The 17109-nt window shown below is 32.9% G+C and overlaps 1 non-coding gene across 1 annotated transcript; it reads right to left on the bottom strand.

The window, feature by feature from the left end:
- Window positions 1–7319: 7319 nt before the first annotated feature.
- LOC139860613 (small nucleolar RNA R71) lies at window positions 7320–7426 on the bottom strand. Its single transcript, XR_011763241.1, has one exon. It is a non-coding gene; the product is annotated as a small nucleolar RNA R71 (small nucleolar RNA).
- Window positions 7427–17109: the final 9683 nt, after the last annotated feature.

The following is a 17109-nucleotide window of genomic DNA, read 5'->3' as shown; positions in this document are numbered from 1 at the left end:
CTGGTGTTCACCATATGAATGATTATTTTTGTCTCTTTGCATGGGACGTATATTTATGAGAACTGGAAATGAAATTCTTGTGGTCTATTAAAATGATGGAAATAAATGATTATGATAAACTAATGAACTCACCAACCTTTTGGTTGACACTTTAAAGCATGTTTATTCTCAGGTGTTAAAGAAATCTTCTGCTGTGCATTTGCTCATTTTAAAGATATTACTTGGAGTCTTTCATAGCATATTTCAAAGAACGTTGCATTCGAGTCATTGAGTTCATCAAAGATTATTATTAAATCAATTTATAGTTGGATAGTGGATATTATGAAATGGTATCATATAGAGGTCAAATACCTCGCAATGTAATCAACTATTGTGAATCGTTTATAATGTATATGAACGGGTCCTTTCACATAAAATGTTTTAGAAAAATAGAATTATATATATTCATAATAGGTTTCAAGTTTTTAAATTACAGACTGTTGGTGAAGCATGTGATAAAGTCCAAAGGTTAAATAAACGTATGAAATCATCTTAATAAAAAATGTCGAGTTACTTAACTTGTCGATATCCAACCTCTAAGTTATTTACACTCCTCGTTCTTACTTTCACATTAAATAAAATGAAAGTTAACATAGTTATCTTATCAAGGTCACGAGAAAAATATTATAAAACATGAATTTGAAATTAATCAGGAATTTACACTAACTCTTGTCTAGTTCCCGTTAATTGACACATTTGTTCTTACTTATAAATCACTTTACCATTTTCCGAATGTTGTCAAAAAGAATAGATTTCTTAAATCACAGTGGACCTCATAACATAGACTCGTAATCATATCACAATGTATCTGATAATTCAATCATTTAATATTATCTTTTAATTCTGTCGATAAATATATCAAACATATATTGAAACAAATACATTTATGTAAAGTATTATACATCTAATACTTTGTTAACGTTTTCAATTAATATAACTATATTATATATATATCTATATACACATAAATGTTCGTGAATCATCGAGCACAGTCAAAGGGTAATTGATTACATGAACACAGTTCAAAGTTTTTGATATTTCAACATTATAGACCTTGCTTATCGTGTCGGAAACATTACATTATTTAAAGATAAAGTTTAAATTTGATCGGAAATTTCTGGGTTGTCACAGTACTGCTCGTTCATTAAGTGTTTGAATGCTAACCACGGTAGTGCGTAAGCAGCATCTTGTCCCACCTGTTCTAGATAAGTGTTCCACCATGTTAACGCAGTACCTGTGAAGGTATGCGTAGCGTACTTTACTTTATCTTCTTTAGTGCACTTACTTATGGCAAACACCGATTCAACCTTCTCAGTCCACCATTTTAATCCGATTGAACCCTCGGTTCCATCAAATTCCAAAGGTTTACAGGCAGTGAATTCTTTGTAGGAGCATCCTACACGAGTTCTCGTGGCGTTAGTTCCATTGCTAGATTCAGAGTTATTGTTATTTTGCATCGCAGCCTGTACTGCGACTATATTTGCTGCAAGGAAAGCACGGAAGTCTTCCTCGCTCATGTTCAAATTCTGACGAGTCGTCGGTGCCATTTCCTTCAAAAATAGCCCAAAAGAATTAAGTTAATCATGTATAATATTAAGAGTAGTCAATAGTATTTCATAGCATAATATGAACTCATTTATAAAAGTTTTTTCTTCATATTAGCGTTTTATAGTTTTAATTCGGGTAGTACCTTCCCGTTAAGTTCATACTTAGTAGCTAATATACCATTCAACTACTACAATTCTATATGAAAAACTGATTATAATAATATTTTGCGTTTAAACTTTTATACAATATTTTACAAACTTACAATACCACTATAATACATATAGCATAAATATAGCACACAATAACTTTGATACAAAACAGTTGTGACAACAATCCTAGTTAATACGCAAGTCGTTCAACAAAGGCAATAAAAACAAGTAATTCATAAGTCCAGAAACAAGTCATGCATTCTGGTTTTACTAAGGCTACTTCCCATCCTTGGTCTTGTGGAACATAACCGTTGTGGCCATTGACAAGACAGCATGTTGTAACGTCGTCAAAGGGACGAGGGTTTCGTAATGCCCAACAGCCCCGTAATAATCTAAAAACCATGTTTCTCACCCCAACTACTGAATCCGTCACTTGTGGGAAGGTTTTATTTAAAAGTTGTAATCCGATGTTCTTTTTCTCACTTTGGTGAGAAGCGAACATCACTAACCCGTAAGCATAACATGCTTCTTTATGTTGCATGTTAGAAGCTCTTTCTAACTCACGAAGTTCTACATTGGGATATGTTGAGTCAAAATAGGTTTTTAACCCGTAGCGTAAAATTGCATTTGAGTTCCCCGCATTTAACGCTTTAAAGAAAACACGGCGTAACTTACGGTGTCCCCAATGTGATATACCCCATCTTTCAAATGAAAGCCTTTTATAAACTAAGGCCTGCCTGGAACATTCTTCAAATGTTCTACAAACTAATTTTGCCATAAATAATTGTGCCGACGAATTCTGACCGACTTTAGACAAGATTTCATCAATCATGTCCCCGGGTAGGTCTTCTAAAATTTTTGGTTGTCTATCCTTAACGTCCATTGTATTTTTATACTGTAAAACAGATGAGAATTAGATTCATAAAAGATAATTATCAAATAATACAAGCAATTTTCACATAGAACAAGAAAAGTACAAGCACACTTATTTTACATATTTTACACCTCATGCTTACAACTCTTTATTCTGACTAACTAGTTTCTTCCTCTTCAGACCTGTTTCGTTTTGCTAATTTTCTAGGGATATATGATGTCTCTAATACGAGCCATTGTTTTCACAAATGGTTTAGAAAAACCTGGTGGCTTAGAGTTTCCCGGGTTATTGTTACAACTTAAGAAATACGGGTGTTGACGATACATATAAAGTTCATCGGGGTTGGAATCAGGTTTCTCTATTTTGATGCCCTTTCCCTTATTATTTTCTTTTGCTTTTTCAAATTGGGTCGAGGTAATTTCTATAACATCATCGGAATCCTCATCGGGATCCGATTCATTGGAAAATTGGTAATCTTCTCAATATTTTGCTTCCTCGGTGGAAACACCATAGACCATTATTAATTTTGGTCCATTCGTTGAGGGTTTTCTTTTACTTATATGTTTTTCTGTGGTTCCTAATATTTCCTCCTCCGGAACCTCTTCTTCTTCCAGTTCCTCTTCTTCCAGTTCCTCTTCGGGAATTTGTGAATCATTCCAATATATATGATAATGCTAAAAACGAACATTTATTTCATAGCATTATCCCTCAAGAAAGACAAGCTTTTAGTTGCAATTGTTCTATTTACAAGTGATATTCGTTTAAATAATAAAAGGTGAAGACAAAAGACAGATTCGACGAATTGAAGACGCAAACGACCAAAAAGCTCAAAAGTACAAAGTACAATCAAAGTGAATCAAATTATTGATAAGAAACGTCTCAAAATTACAAGAGTACAAGTAGCAAAACGCAAAATACAAGATATTAAATTGTACGCAAGGATGTTCGAAAAACCGAAACCGGGACCAGAGTCAACTCTCAACGCTCGACGCAACGGACTAAAAATTACAAGTCAACTATGCACATGAATATAATATAATATATAATTAATTCTTAAAATTATATATATATATATATATATATATATATATATATATATATTATATAACCATCGGCAAGAAGAAAACAACCAAAGTTGAGCTGTCCCAGCTGGCCATGCGATCGTATGGCTTTGAAGAAGGATTTCCATGCGGTCGCATGACCCAAAAAGTCAGGCCACACCCCTATAAATTCGCAGTTTGGTGATCGATTAAACATCCATCTTTTTCTCTATCTCTCACTCAACGTGTGTATATATATATATATATATATATATATATATATATATATATATATATATATTATAATTTTAATTTTAATTTTAAATTCTAATAATAAGGGTATGTTAGCGAATGTTGTAAGGGTGTAAGTCGAAATTCTGTCCGTGTAATGCTACGCTATTATTAATCATTGTAAGTTATGTTCAACCTTTTTAAATTAATGTCTCGTAGCTAAGTTATTATTATGCTTATTTAATGCCGAAGTAATCGTGATGTTGGGCTAAATATTAAAATTGGGTAATTGGGCTTTGGACCATAATTGGGGTTTGGATAAAAGAACGACACTTGTAGAAATTAGACTATGGGCTATTAATGGGCTTTATATTAACTAAATGATACCTCGTTGATTTAATATATAGACTTATAATTTGACGTATTTATATATAACCACATACGCTTGACTGGGTACGGTGGGCGGGATATCTATAAATACCAATAATTGTTCATTTAACCGGACACGGAACTGGATTAATAGTTAATAGACTTGTTGAAACAGGGGTGGATTACATTCAAGGGTAATTGGTGTAATTATTAATAAAGTAGTAAAATCTTGGTTTACACGCAGTCGATAACCTGGTGTATTCGTTAAACAAAGTATTAAGACCTTGTTACAATTCGAATACCCAATTAGTTGGAATATTTGACTTCGGGAATAAGAATAATTTGACGAAGACTTCTGCACTTTATGATTATGACTGATGGACTATTATGGACAAATCCGTATGGACATATCGAATAATCCAGGACAAAGGACAATTAACCCATGGTAATAAACTAAAAACAACACGTCGAACATCATGATTACGGAAGTTTAAATAATCATAATTCCTTTATTTCATATTTAAATTCCTTTATTTCATATTTAATTGCACTTTTAATTATCGCACTTTTATTTATTGTCATTTTATTTAATTGCACTTTTAATTATCGCATTTTAATTTATTGTCATTTTAATTATCATAAATTTTAATTATCGTAATTTTATTTTATCGCACTTTTATTTATCGCAATTTCATTATCGTTATTTACTTTACGCTTTAAATTAAGTCTTTTATATTTTTAATATTTTACATTAGGTTTTAACTGCGACTAAAGTTTTAAAATTGACAAACCGGTCATTAAACGGTAAAATCCCCCTTTGATAATAATAATATTATTTATATATTTTTGTATTTTTACAATTATAAGTTAAAACTAATATAGCGTTAAAGTTGGCTAAGATCCCTGTGGAACGAACCGGACTTACTAAAAACTACACTACTGTACGATTAGGTACACTGCCTATAAGTGTTGTAGCAAGGTTTATGTATATCTATTCTATAAATAAATAAATATCTTGTGTAAAATTGTATCGTATTTAATAGTATTTCCTTGTAAAAATTAATAGTATTTTATACCCCTTCGCTTTAACATCAAGTATTTTTGGCGCCGCTGCCGGGGAGAAGACTAAAACGTCGGAAGCGAAACGCTATATAAAAAAAAAAAAAATTTTATTAAGTTCTTTGTATAAAAATATACGTTTTAAATATTAAAAATATAAAAATATAAAAAGAAAAACAAAATTTATATATTTTTAAGAGATTGTTAAATATATAAGTTTTATAAAGTTTCTTTATTTTTATTTTAGTTTGTAAAAATATAAGTTTTATATAAATATTTTTATATAGATATATAAAACAGAAAAAAAAGTAGTAAAAATCACTTGGCCCGATCACTGTTGCAGCCCAAAGCCTGGCCCGAAACCATACTCCATGCGACCGCATGGAAATTTAACTATCAAACCATGCGATCGCATGGCTTGATTTGACCCGTCTGATACCTCTGCCGACAGAAATTAGGGTTTTTAATTAATAATAATTATTAATATAAACCTAATTAGGGTTTTAATTATATATTAATTAGTTTAGTTTTATTATTTAATTTGTAGTATTTTGTTTAATTAGTTTTAATAAATTATAAAATTAATACTTTTATAAATAAATAATATAAAAATAATATTTTTATAAAAATTGTGCTTTTTACAACTTTAAGTTTTATTTTTATATTTTGTATCTTTTTAATCGTTTCTACGTAATATTTGTATTTTTTGCTCGTATTTAGTTTTAAGTTATAGTTTTTGCCGTAGTTATTTTTTTTTTATTTCTAGATTTTTAGGCTTTGCCGTAAAATCCCTTAAGTGTTTTTTCTTTAGACTAAGATTTAGGTGCTTTAGAATTTTTCGACGCCGTTTTATAAATTTTAGTACCTTTTTAAGTTATTATCGTTTTGGATATAGTATTTCTTTTAAGCTTTAATATTTTTAGACGCAACTTTTAATTCTTAGTTTTTAGTTCCTTTTTAGTTTCGACGCGCTACATTCTTATTTTTACTTTTCGACCTTTTATTTTTCGACGTTTTTCCGACGCACTCTTTTTCTTTCTTATTTTTCGCCGCTCTAGTTTTTAGGACTTAGATTTTTTTCTATTTCTTCTCTAAATTTCTTTAAATTTTAACGGAAAATTATTTTAAGTGGTTAAATTGATAGACATCCAAAATTTTCTGGTTCGTAGTAATAGTTGGATTTGTTAGTGGCGAGTTGTGGGCTTTCGATTTAAAGGGTCCTGGCTACCTGCTACATCTATTGGCTATTCGAAACGTGGGCAAAATCAGAAAAGTCTATTAATTTGATAACTTATATAATTTTTATTTTTATAACTAATAGGATATTCTGTGAATGCACTACGTTCACCACCTGTAACCAGATCAAGACATCTAGCCAATATTGTCGCCGTTGATTTTTCTTTAGAATCGTCATCCAGTCGACCAAGTACTCCAATTCAAATTTCCAATAATCCATTTTTTCAACCCGACCTCACAATTGAGAATCCGGAGGATATTCAGGGACAATTCAGAGATCCTGAACCACTAATCTTTTCTCCGGAACCACCAATCATTCAAACAGAAATTGTCGAGGAACCAACCATTAAATCAGAATCCTTTAGTGATTCAGATTCAACAAATTCAATCATGGAAAATTTGGAACCTTTAAGTATGGAAGACCGAATGAGAGCTAAACACACTGGCCAAGGTCACACAATTACTCAACCTGGCATTAATGCGCCAGATTATGAAATCAAAGGACAAATTCTACACATGGTAACTAATCAATGCCAATTTAGTGGTGCGCCGAAGGAAGATCCAAATGAACATCTTCGTACCTTTAATAGGATCTGTACTCTATTTAAAATAAGAGAAGTTGAGGATGAACAGATATATCTCATGTTATTTCCCTGGACTTTAAAGGGAGAAGCCAAAGATTGGTTAGAATCGTTACCTGAAGGGGCGACTGATACATGGGACGTTTTAGTTGAAAAATTTCTTAAACAATTCTTTCCGGCATCTAAAGCCAAAAGACTTCAAGGAGAAATTGTTACGTTCACACAAAAGCCAAATGAAACTCTATATGAAGCGTGGACAAGATTTGAAAAGTTATTAAGAGGATGTCCGCAACATGGTTTAGACACTTGTCAAATAGTACAAATATTTTACCAAGGATGCGACATCACTACACGAAAAGATATCGATATAGCAGCTGGTGGTTTCATTATGAAGAAAACCGCAACTGACGCTTACAAAATTATTGATAACACTTCTTCCCACTCACATGAGTGGCATCAAGAAAAAGATATCGTTAGATCATCTAAAGCAGCTAGAGCCAATTCTAGCCATGACTTTGATTCTATTTCTGCAAAGATAGATGCTGTCGAGAGACGAACGGAGAAGATGACTAAAGATATTCACTCAATACGAATTAGTTGTGAGCAGTGTGGAGGACCACATTTGACAAAAGATTGTCTCAGTATTGAACTAACAATGGAACAAAGAGAGAATGTTTCATACATAAACCAAAGGCCTGGAAATAATTATTAGAATAATTATCAACCTCCAAGACCAATCTACAATCAAAACCAGAACTATAACCGAAATATTCCATACAACAACCAACAAGGTCATAGTAATCAGCAAGTATCCAATAATACTTACAACCAACAAAGACCTATTTTTCAAAATAAACCACCACAAACCGATGATAAAAAGCCAAATTTAGAAGATATGATGTCGAAGCTAGTTGAATCTCAAACGCAGTTTTTCACATCTCAGAAAGAAACGAATGAACAAAATGCTCAAGCATTTAGAAATCAACAAGCTTCTATTCAAAATTTGGAACAAGAAGTGAGCAATCTAGCAAGGTTAATAGGTGAAAGAAAACCGGAAAGTCTACCTAGTGATACAAATGCTAACCCTCGGAATGAAACAGCTAAAGCCATTACCACAAGAAGTGGTATTACACTTAAACCACCTGAAATGCCTGTAATTTCTGATGACTCTATTCCTACTCCACAAGAACCACAACCTGAGCAAGATAAGAAAACAGAACCGGTAGTTGAAAAGGTTAATGAAGATAACACAGTTAAGGCTAAACCTTATGTTAAATCATACCAACCACCACTTCCTTACCTGAGAAAAATGAGAAAAGAAAGACTTGAAGCCGAGCAATCCAAATTCTTGGATATGTTTAAACAGATAAATGTTAATCTTCCTTTCATTGATGTAATATCAGGAATGCCTAGATATGCCAAATTCTTGAAAGATCTAATCACAAATAGAACGAAAATGGAAGAACTCTCGGCTGTTACTATGAATGCTAATTGTTCTGCAGTGCTATTGAATAAAATACCAGAAAAATTATCAGATCCAGGAAGTTTCATAATTCCATGTTTTCTGGGTAGTCTTAGTTCAATAGAAGCATTGGCAGACTTAGGTGCTAGTATAAATTTAATGCCGTATTCACTATACGCTAAACTAGACCTTGGAGAATTGAAACCAACACGAATAAGTATACAACTAGCTGATCGATCAGTAAAATATTCTAGAGGGATAATGGAGAACATGCTAGTTAAAGTTGGTACTTTAGTATTTCCAGTAGATTTTGTTATTCTGGACATGAAAGAAGATTCTCGAGTTCCTCTCATATTAGGAAGACCATTCTTAAACACGGCTAAAGCAATAATAGACGTGTTTGTTAAGAAACTGACCCTAAGTGTAGAGGACGAGAGTGTTACCTTTTCTGTTGATAAAGCCATGCAACAACCACAATCTGCAGATGATACATATTATTATATTCAAACTATAGATTCACATGCAGAATTGTTAGAAGAATTTCCAGAATTACAAGGAACAGGGGAATGTTCTTTAGGAGAAGGAACTAAACTAATTGATGAAACTGAAATGTTAGCTACACTTATGGCTAATGGATATGAACCAACAATAGAAGAAATTCAAATGCTAAAAGAAGAATACAGATATCAATATAAATCATCGATAGAAGAACCACCGACATTAGAGTTAAAGCCACTTCCAAACCATTTGGAATATGCTTATTTACATGGTGAATCTGAATTACCTGTAATAATATCGTCTTCTCTTACTGAAAATGAAAAATCACAACTCATTTCTGTGCTAAAAGCTCATAAACCAGTTATTGCATGGAAGATTCATGATATTAAAGGAATAAGTCCTTCGTATTGCACACATAAAATCCTTATGGAAGAAGGTCATAAAACGTATGTGCAATGCCAAAGAAGACTAAATCCGAATATGCAAGATGTTGTTAAGAAAGAAATTATTAAACTGCTTGATGCAGGTTTAATTTATCCAATATCTAATAGTCCATGGGTAAGCCCAGTTCAATGCGTACCTAAGAAGGGTGGCATGACTGTCATCACAAATGAGAAAAATGAGCTTATTCCTACTAGAACTGTAACAGGATGGCGTGTTTGTATTGATTATAGAAAATTAAATGAGGCCACTAGAAAAGATCACTTTCCCTTACCTTTCATTGATCAAATGTTGAAAAGATTAGCCGAAAATAGTTATTATTGTTTTCTTGATGGTTTTTCCGGATATTTTCAAATTCCAATAGCACCCGAGGACCAAGAGAAAACCACATTCACATGCCCTTATGGTACTTTTTCTTACAAACGCATGCCATTTGGACTTTGCAACGCCCCTGCAACCTTTCAAAGGTGCATGATGGAGATTTTTCACGACATGATAGAAGAATGCATGGAAGTTTTCATGGATGACTTTTCAGTCTTCGGTGATACTTTTGAATCATGTCTAGTTAATCTTGAACGAATGCTTATTAGATGCGAACAATCAAATCTAGTACTAAATTGGGAGAAATGCCATTTCATGGTTAAAGAAGGCATCGTTCTTGGTCATAAAATTTCAAAGGAAGGAATTGAGGTGGATAGAGCTAAAGTAGATGTAATTGCTAAACTTCCACATCCCACCAATGTTAGAGGAGTTAGGAGTTTTCTAGGGCATGCCGGTTTTTACCGACGTTTTATAAAAGATTTTTCTAAAATAGCCACTCCTATGAATAAACTCCTAGAAAAGGATGCTCCATTCATATTTTCAGATGAATGCATCAAATCTTTTAATATTCTTAAAGAAAAACTCACTAATGCGCCGATTATGATAACTCCAAATTGGAATCTACCATTTGAACTAATGTGCGATGCAAGTGATTTTGCAATGGGAGCCGTTTTAGGACAAAGGATTGAAAAACAATTTCAACCTATATATTATGCTAGTAAGACGTTACAAGGAGCACAAACGAATTATACAACTACTGAAAAAGAACTCCTTGCTATTGTCTTTGCTTTTGACAAATTTCGTTCATATCTCGTTCTAGCTAAAACGGTGGTCTATACCGACCATTCTGCTCTTAGATACCTATTTTTGAAACAAGATGCCAAACCAAGATTAATCCGATGGATCTTACTCTTACAAGAGTTCGATATTGAAATCCGAGATAAAAAGGGAGCAGAAAATCTCGCCGCTGATCATCTTTCTCGTCTTGAAAATCCTGAATTAGAAGTTCTGAATGAATCGGCCATACAAGACAACTTTCCTGATGAATATCTATTGAAGATAGATTATAATGAAATTCCATGGTTTGCAGATTATGCAAACTACTTAGTATGTGGATTCCTTGAAAAAGGGTTGTCGTACCAAAAACGAAAGAAATTCTTTAGTGATATAAAACACTATTTCTGGGAAGATCCACATTTGTTTAAAAGTTGTCCCGATGGAATAATACGCCGATGTATATTCGGAGATGAAGCTAGTCAAATCTTAAACCATTGTCACACAGGACCAACATGAGGACATTATGGGCCTCAACTCACAGTAAGAAAAGTTTACAATGCTGGATTCTATTGGCCTACAATTTTCAAAGACGCACACCTTCTTTGCAAATCCTGTGATGCATGTCAAAGGGCCGGAAAAATAAGTCAACGTGATGAAATGCCACAAAATGTCATTCAAGTATGTGAAGTATTTGACATTTGGGGTATTGACTTTATGGGTCCATTTCCAAAATCTCATAATAATCTCTGCATTCTCGTTGCCATTGATTATGTATCTAAATGGGCGGAAGCACAAGCTCTCCCGACTAACGATGCACGAGTTGTAGTCAACTTTTTAAAACATCTTTTTGCAAGGTTCGGAACACCGAAAGCTTTAATAAGTGATCGGGGTACTCATTTTTGTAACAATCAACTTGAGAAAGTTCTCAAAAGATATGGAGTAACTCATAAAATCTCAACCGCTTATCATCCACAAACAAGTGGACAAGTTGAAAATACCAATCGAGCTTTAAAACGTATTCTAGAGAAAACCATAGGATCAAATCCGAAGGAATGGTCCATAAAATTGGAGGATGCACTCTGGGCTTTTAGAACAGCCTACAAAACTCCAATTGGAACCACACCTTTTAGACTCATTTACTGAAAAGTATGTTATCTTCCAGTAGAAATTGAATACAAAGCATTTTGGGCTTTGAAGACATGTAATCTTGATTTACATGAAGCCGGACGTCTACGATTAAGTCAGCTAAATGAATTAGAAGAATTAAGACATGAAGCATATGAAAATTCGTTAATCTATAAAGAAAAGACAAAGAAATGGCATGATAAAAGAATTCGAAGTTCAAAAGAATTTAAGGAAGGAGATAAAGTTCTTCTTTTCAATTCACGATTCAAGCTATTTCCTGGAAAATTGAAATCAAGATGGTCTGGACCATTCTTAGTCAAAAGAATTTTCCCATATGGAACAGTTGAATTAATAAATTCAAATGAGATTGAATTTAAAGTTAATGGTCATAGAGTTAAACATTACATAAATGGTCCGATGGAAGTTGACAATGAAGTCAATCATAATTTCGACACCACATCTAACTAAGTGCGGGGAGGTTCGAATCTTTCTAGGGTAATATGTATTTCTGTTAGAGTTAGATATTCTATTTTCGTGTAGTTTTCGAAAATAGAATCCGTATGGTCTTTCCCTAGCAGACCCTAAAGAACTAGTCTTCTCCCCCCATTCTGAATTTTTATTTTTTTTAGGTTTTACGAGATGAAGAATTCCTGTGAACTAAACCATGGTCTAATGCTACACGCTTTGATCACTAAACGTAATAATGACACACTCCCGAGTGACCTGGTATCAGTAATAAGAGCCAAATTGGATGGAGTAAGAAAAGAACTCAGAAACGATCATAATAAGTTACATTTTGGTAAAGGAAAATCAAAATTCACAGCGAAAAGAAGAGCACGACACCTTGAAAGATGTCACAAATGCGGAAAATGGTCACACGAAGGAAAATGCTCGACGAATCAAACATATTTCAATACCGAGTTCGTTACTTTATGCATAGAAGGACCGTTCATATGTTTCGAAGAAAAATTGTTGAATGCTCGAGGTTATGCCTATGTAGCTATGGAAAACCAATTAGTCCGACTATCTTATGAGTGGGCTAAAGCAGGTCACTGAGAATTCTATCTCACAGGTAAGTATGTACAGTTTTTATTTTTATTTTATTGCTTTTAACCTTTTGATAATAAACGCTAAATCGTTCGCTATAAAGTATTAAATTGGTATTCAATAAAATTAGGTATGCGTAACCGAAATTATTGATATCATGCAAAAATTTATTACATCTCTGCGAAATTTACCGTTTATTCTTAAGGTATAAATATCTTTAATCAATCAACCCAAAATATTTCAGAAATTCTTCAGGAGTAAAACTAGGTAATATAGCCGAAATTACTTTACCGAAAAGAGGGGCGTATATTTTTGATAATATTTGATTGATTAAAGTGGGATAAAAGACCAAAAAAAATTTTAATTTTAATTTTTACTTTGTTTTTAAAATTAATATATTAATATTAAATTATTATTGTAAACTTTTAAAATCAATATATTTAAGTTTGTAAATATTTGAAAATTTTATGTTTTTAATATAAGTTTGTATGTATAAAAACAAAATTATAATATAAATTTGGTGTGAATTTTTAATGAATTTTTAATTTTATGCATTTTAAATTAAAGTTTGGTGTGAATTTAAAAACAAAAATTTACTTTATTTCGCTAAGTTAAAAATATGATTTTTAAAATTCGTCGTGAGTTGAAAACTAGGTCATTGAACCGAAATTGCTCTACCCAAGGGAGGGACGAGAACTTTTATTATCATTATTTTTAATCTTATTGAATTAAAGTAAGCCAAAAACATTTAAAAAAACCCAAAAATCTTTGCTTTTAAAACTGAGCTTTGAATTGACAAATTTTAAAATTTTTGTCGAGGGACGGACTAGGACAACGATCCGAAACGCCCTTATCCTAAAAAGAAACAAAATTTTAAATTTAATTAATTATTTGTTTTAATAAGTTAAAGGATTTAAAAAAAAAAGGGACCTCATGCGATCGCATGAGATTTACCCTGTAACCTCATGTGATCGCATGAGGCTGGAAAACTGGCCAGAAACATAAAGCTCAGCGAGCTGCTCTCTGTTACCACAATACACACACATATACACGAACCATCTCACCAATTCACCCCTAATTTCATCAATTTTTCACCAAAATCAACCAAATTTCTCGCTATAAGCCGCTCTAATCATGAATTTGATAAGAAGTTTATCAAGAAGGGTAACAATTTCATCCCTAAACCTCTTTAAATTTGATTTTTAGTGTTCTTGAGCTATATTTGACCTAATCTGATTTTGTTAATTTCTAGTGTAATTAGAGTTAAATTGTTAGTATTTTATGTATGTATAACCTAGATTGATGCTATTTAACTTGATTTGAAGCCAAAAACTTCAAAATTTTTAGAAATCTAGGGTTTGTGTTCTTGAGCAATTTGGGGCTTTTTGATATAAATAGGTTATGGCCGATTTTTGTCATGAATTATTGCTAAATTAAGTAGTGTAACATGTTTAGGTAGCTAAATGATCCAAACTTTGATCCTAAACATGATTTTTGAGAATTAAAGTGGACTTTTTAGGTCAAAAATTCATGAACTTGATTAATTTGATATAATTGCCATTTAAGATTTGTTTAATTGCTAGTAATGACTATTTTGACATGTTATTTGAGTTAAATGCTTATGAACTTTGTATACATTTTCATATATGCTTATTTGAAAAAGTGTAGAATTGTAAAAATTGTGAAAATGTGTATAAGTTTAATTTTGATTGAACATGTTATTGTAATTGTTTCAAGTTGTTATCTTGCTAACACTAATGCATATTTAGATGCACAAATTTCGTGTTTAATGTGTTTTGCAGAAATATACTGAAACTGGAGGTGCATCATCATCATCTAGACAACCACAACCGGAACCTGAGCCAGAATTGCAATACGAGCCAGAACCCGAACAAGAACCACAACAGGAACAACAACATCAGCCTGATCAACACGTACCTTATTATGATCTGCTACAATTTGTTGATGCCTTCATAGTATTTCCGATGCATCCGCCAGTAGAATACCCAACGATTCCTGAACACACGTTGCATCCTAATCTGAGATTCGATAGAAGCTGGAGAGATTACCCAACATATCAAAGTAACAAATTCAAACTGATACCGAAAAATGTAGAAGTGCCGAGGGTAATCGATTGGGAGCCTTTGGAAAGGGTCCAACTTGCTAACTCAGTTAGACAGCATTTGATCCAAAGGTATGGCAACTCTTCTTTTCACGATTGGGAACGTTTATTCCCCATTAGTAGACCTGTATATAAGGAATGGTGCATTGAGCTTATGAGTACAATTTTGTTAAATGCGGATGTAGATAGATTAGATGATAGAAGTTTTCTTAGATTTATACTTGGCCGTAGGATGTACAGGATGTCCATGCTGGACATGGCCAGGGCTTTGCAGATATATACTCCTGGTGAATTATTATTACCAGATTGTATGAATTTGATTTATCGTGGTGAAAGGGTAGATAGGAATTTTGACGCGAACGCTGTCTGGAGGCGTATGTCAGATTATAATGTTTTTACACTGGGAGGAAAACACTCCTACTTACATATTAACAAAGCCGAGCTTCGTATAATTCATAGATTTTTGGCTAACTCGATTACACAGAGAGGTCACAATAAGGAGAAAATGACCTTACATGATTTATTTTACCTAAAGTGTATTCAAGACCCAAGAGGCTTTGTTAATATCCCTTACTGTGTTGGTTTTTATTTGTCTAAGATGGTAGAAGGAATACAGGAAGGGGGAATAATAGGAGGAAGTATTTTTGTTACTCTCATTGGAGAGTATTTGGGTGTAGATAGGGACTAAGGGGGTCCACTTTTGGAATGTAGGGAACAGGTTGAGCCTTTAGGATTGAGGGTCTATCAGGGTGCTAAGGTATTAAAAAGAAGACGCAATCAGGCAATACCCTATGTTGGTAGTCATCCTCAGGTAGAGAGAGGTTCAGATGAGGAAATGGAGGAAGCGGATGACATTAGGGATGTCATTAGGAGGCTATGACTGACGTCTACCAGCGTGAAGATGAGGTAGATATGACAAACGGGGAGAGATTTAGTCGGATGGAGCAGTGGCAAGCCCGGAATGATTACGAGCATTCCAGGCAATGACATCATGATAGATGGGACTATCATCAGCGTCAGATCATGAGCCGGCTGTCACCTCAGGATCACTACGTCCCGACCCGACCCGCTTACTATCCTCCACACCAGCCCGAGATGAGACCACCATATACTCTCTACGAACCTAACCAGACCTATCAGTACACGTATCACCAACCATGGAACCCGAACGACGACATGAACTGGAACTTCTATCCAGATTGATATAGTTCCTGTTGGTGATTTCTATGATTTTTATCTTTTTATTATTTCTATTTATTTATGTTTAAACACATTATATTTTGATACTTTTATGTAATTTTAATATTTCTATTATGTTGTACTAATATTTCATATTTGATTTGAAAGTGGGATTTAAAGTCCCATTTCAAATTACCATGCTTGTTTATATTTGTATGTATGTATATTTTCAATTGTATACAACAGGGTAAAACAGAGCATTTTCAAAGACTGACATTAAGTTCAGCAAAAGCTACTAATTTTGACGACAAAACGAAAAACAAATGTGATGTAACAACAAGACGGAATGAACAAATGATGTGCACCATTTATCATTCAACAAACAAACGCCAATATGTTTGGAAACTTTGGTAAAATTTAATCATTTTTCTACGCTAATCACCCTCAATAATTTAAATTGTTATTGATTTCTTGCAAATGAGGGCATTGCAAGATCTTAAGTGTGGGAAGGGGTTAAATTCTTTCGGATTTTTAAAATTTTTAACTTATACACTTGGTTACCATTAAAAATACTAGTAATGCAGTAGTTGTATTAGAATCTAGTGCTCTCTGATAATAAAGAACAACCCTAGTCTTATATACTGACTACCAATTCTAGTAAAATTTTTCAAAATTTTCAATTAAATGAACTTAAAATCATGTTTATATATATTTATGAACGATAAAACTAGGTGTTAATACCGAAATTATTGTTATCTCGAAAAGGACATAAATTGAGAAACAACCCAAAATGTTAGAATTCATTTAAAATGGAATAGAGGACAATAAAAAGGCAAAGAAAATAAAAGCCAAGTGTGGGAAAAATTCACCAAGTTATTTAAAACATATATCACATATTTTTGTACAAATAATTGAAGATACTTTTGTTTTGGACAATATTAATCAGTTTTACCCAGTAAATTGTAATATATTTGAAAGGAAAGATGGATCTACACGATGAATCAATTCTAT

This window comes from Rutidosis leptorrhynchoides, chromosome 7 (assembly GCF_046630445.1).
Source record: "Rutidosis leptorrhynchoides isolate AG116_Rl617_1_P2 chromosome 7, CSIRO_AGI_Rlap_v1, whole genome shotgun sequence".
Taxonomy (NCBI): domain Eukaryota; kingdom Viridiplantae; phylum Streptophyta; class Magnoliopsida; order Asterales; family Asteraceae; genus Rutidosis; species Rutidosis leptorrhynchoides.
This window is presented reverse-complemented; position numbering and strand designations above follow the sequence as displayed.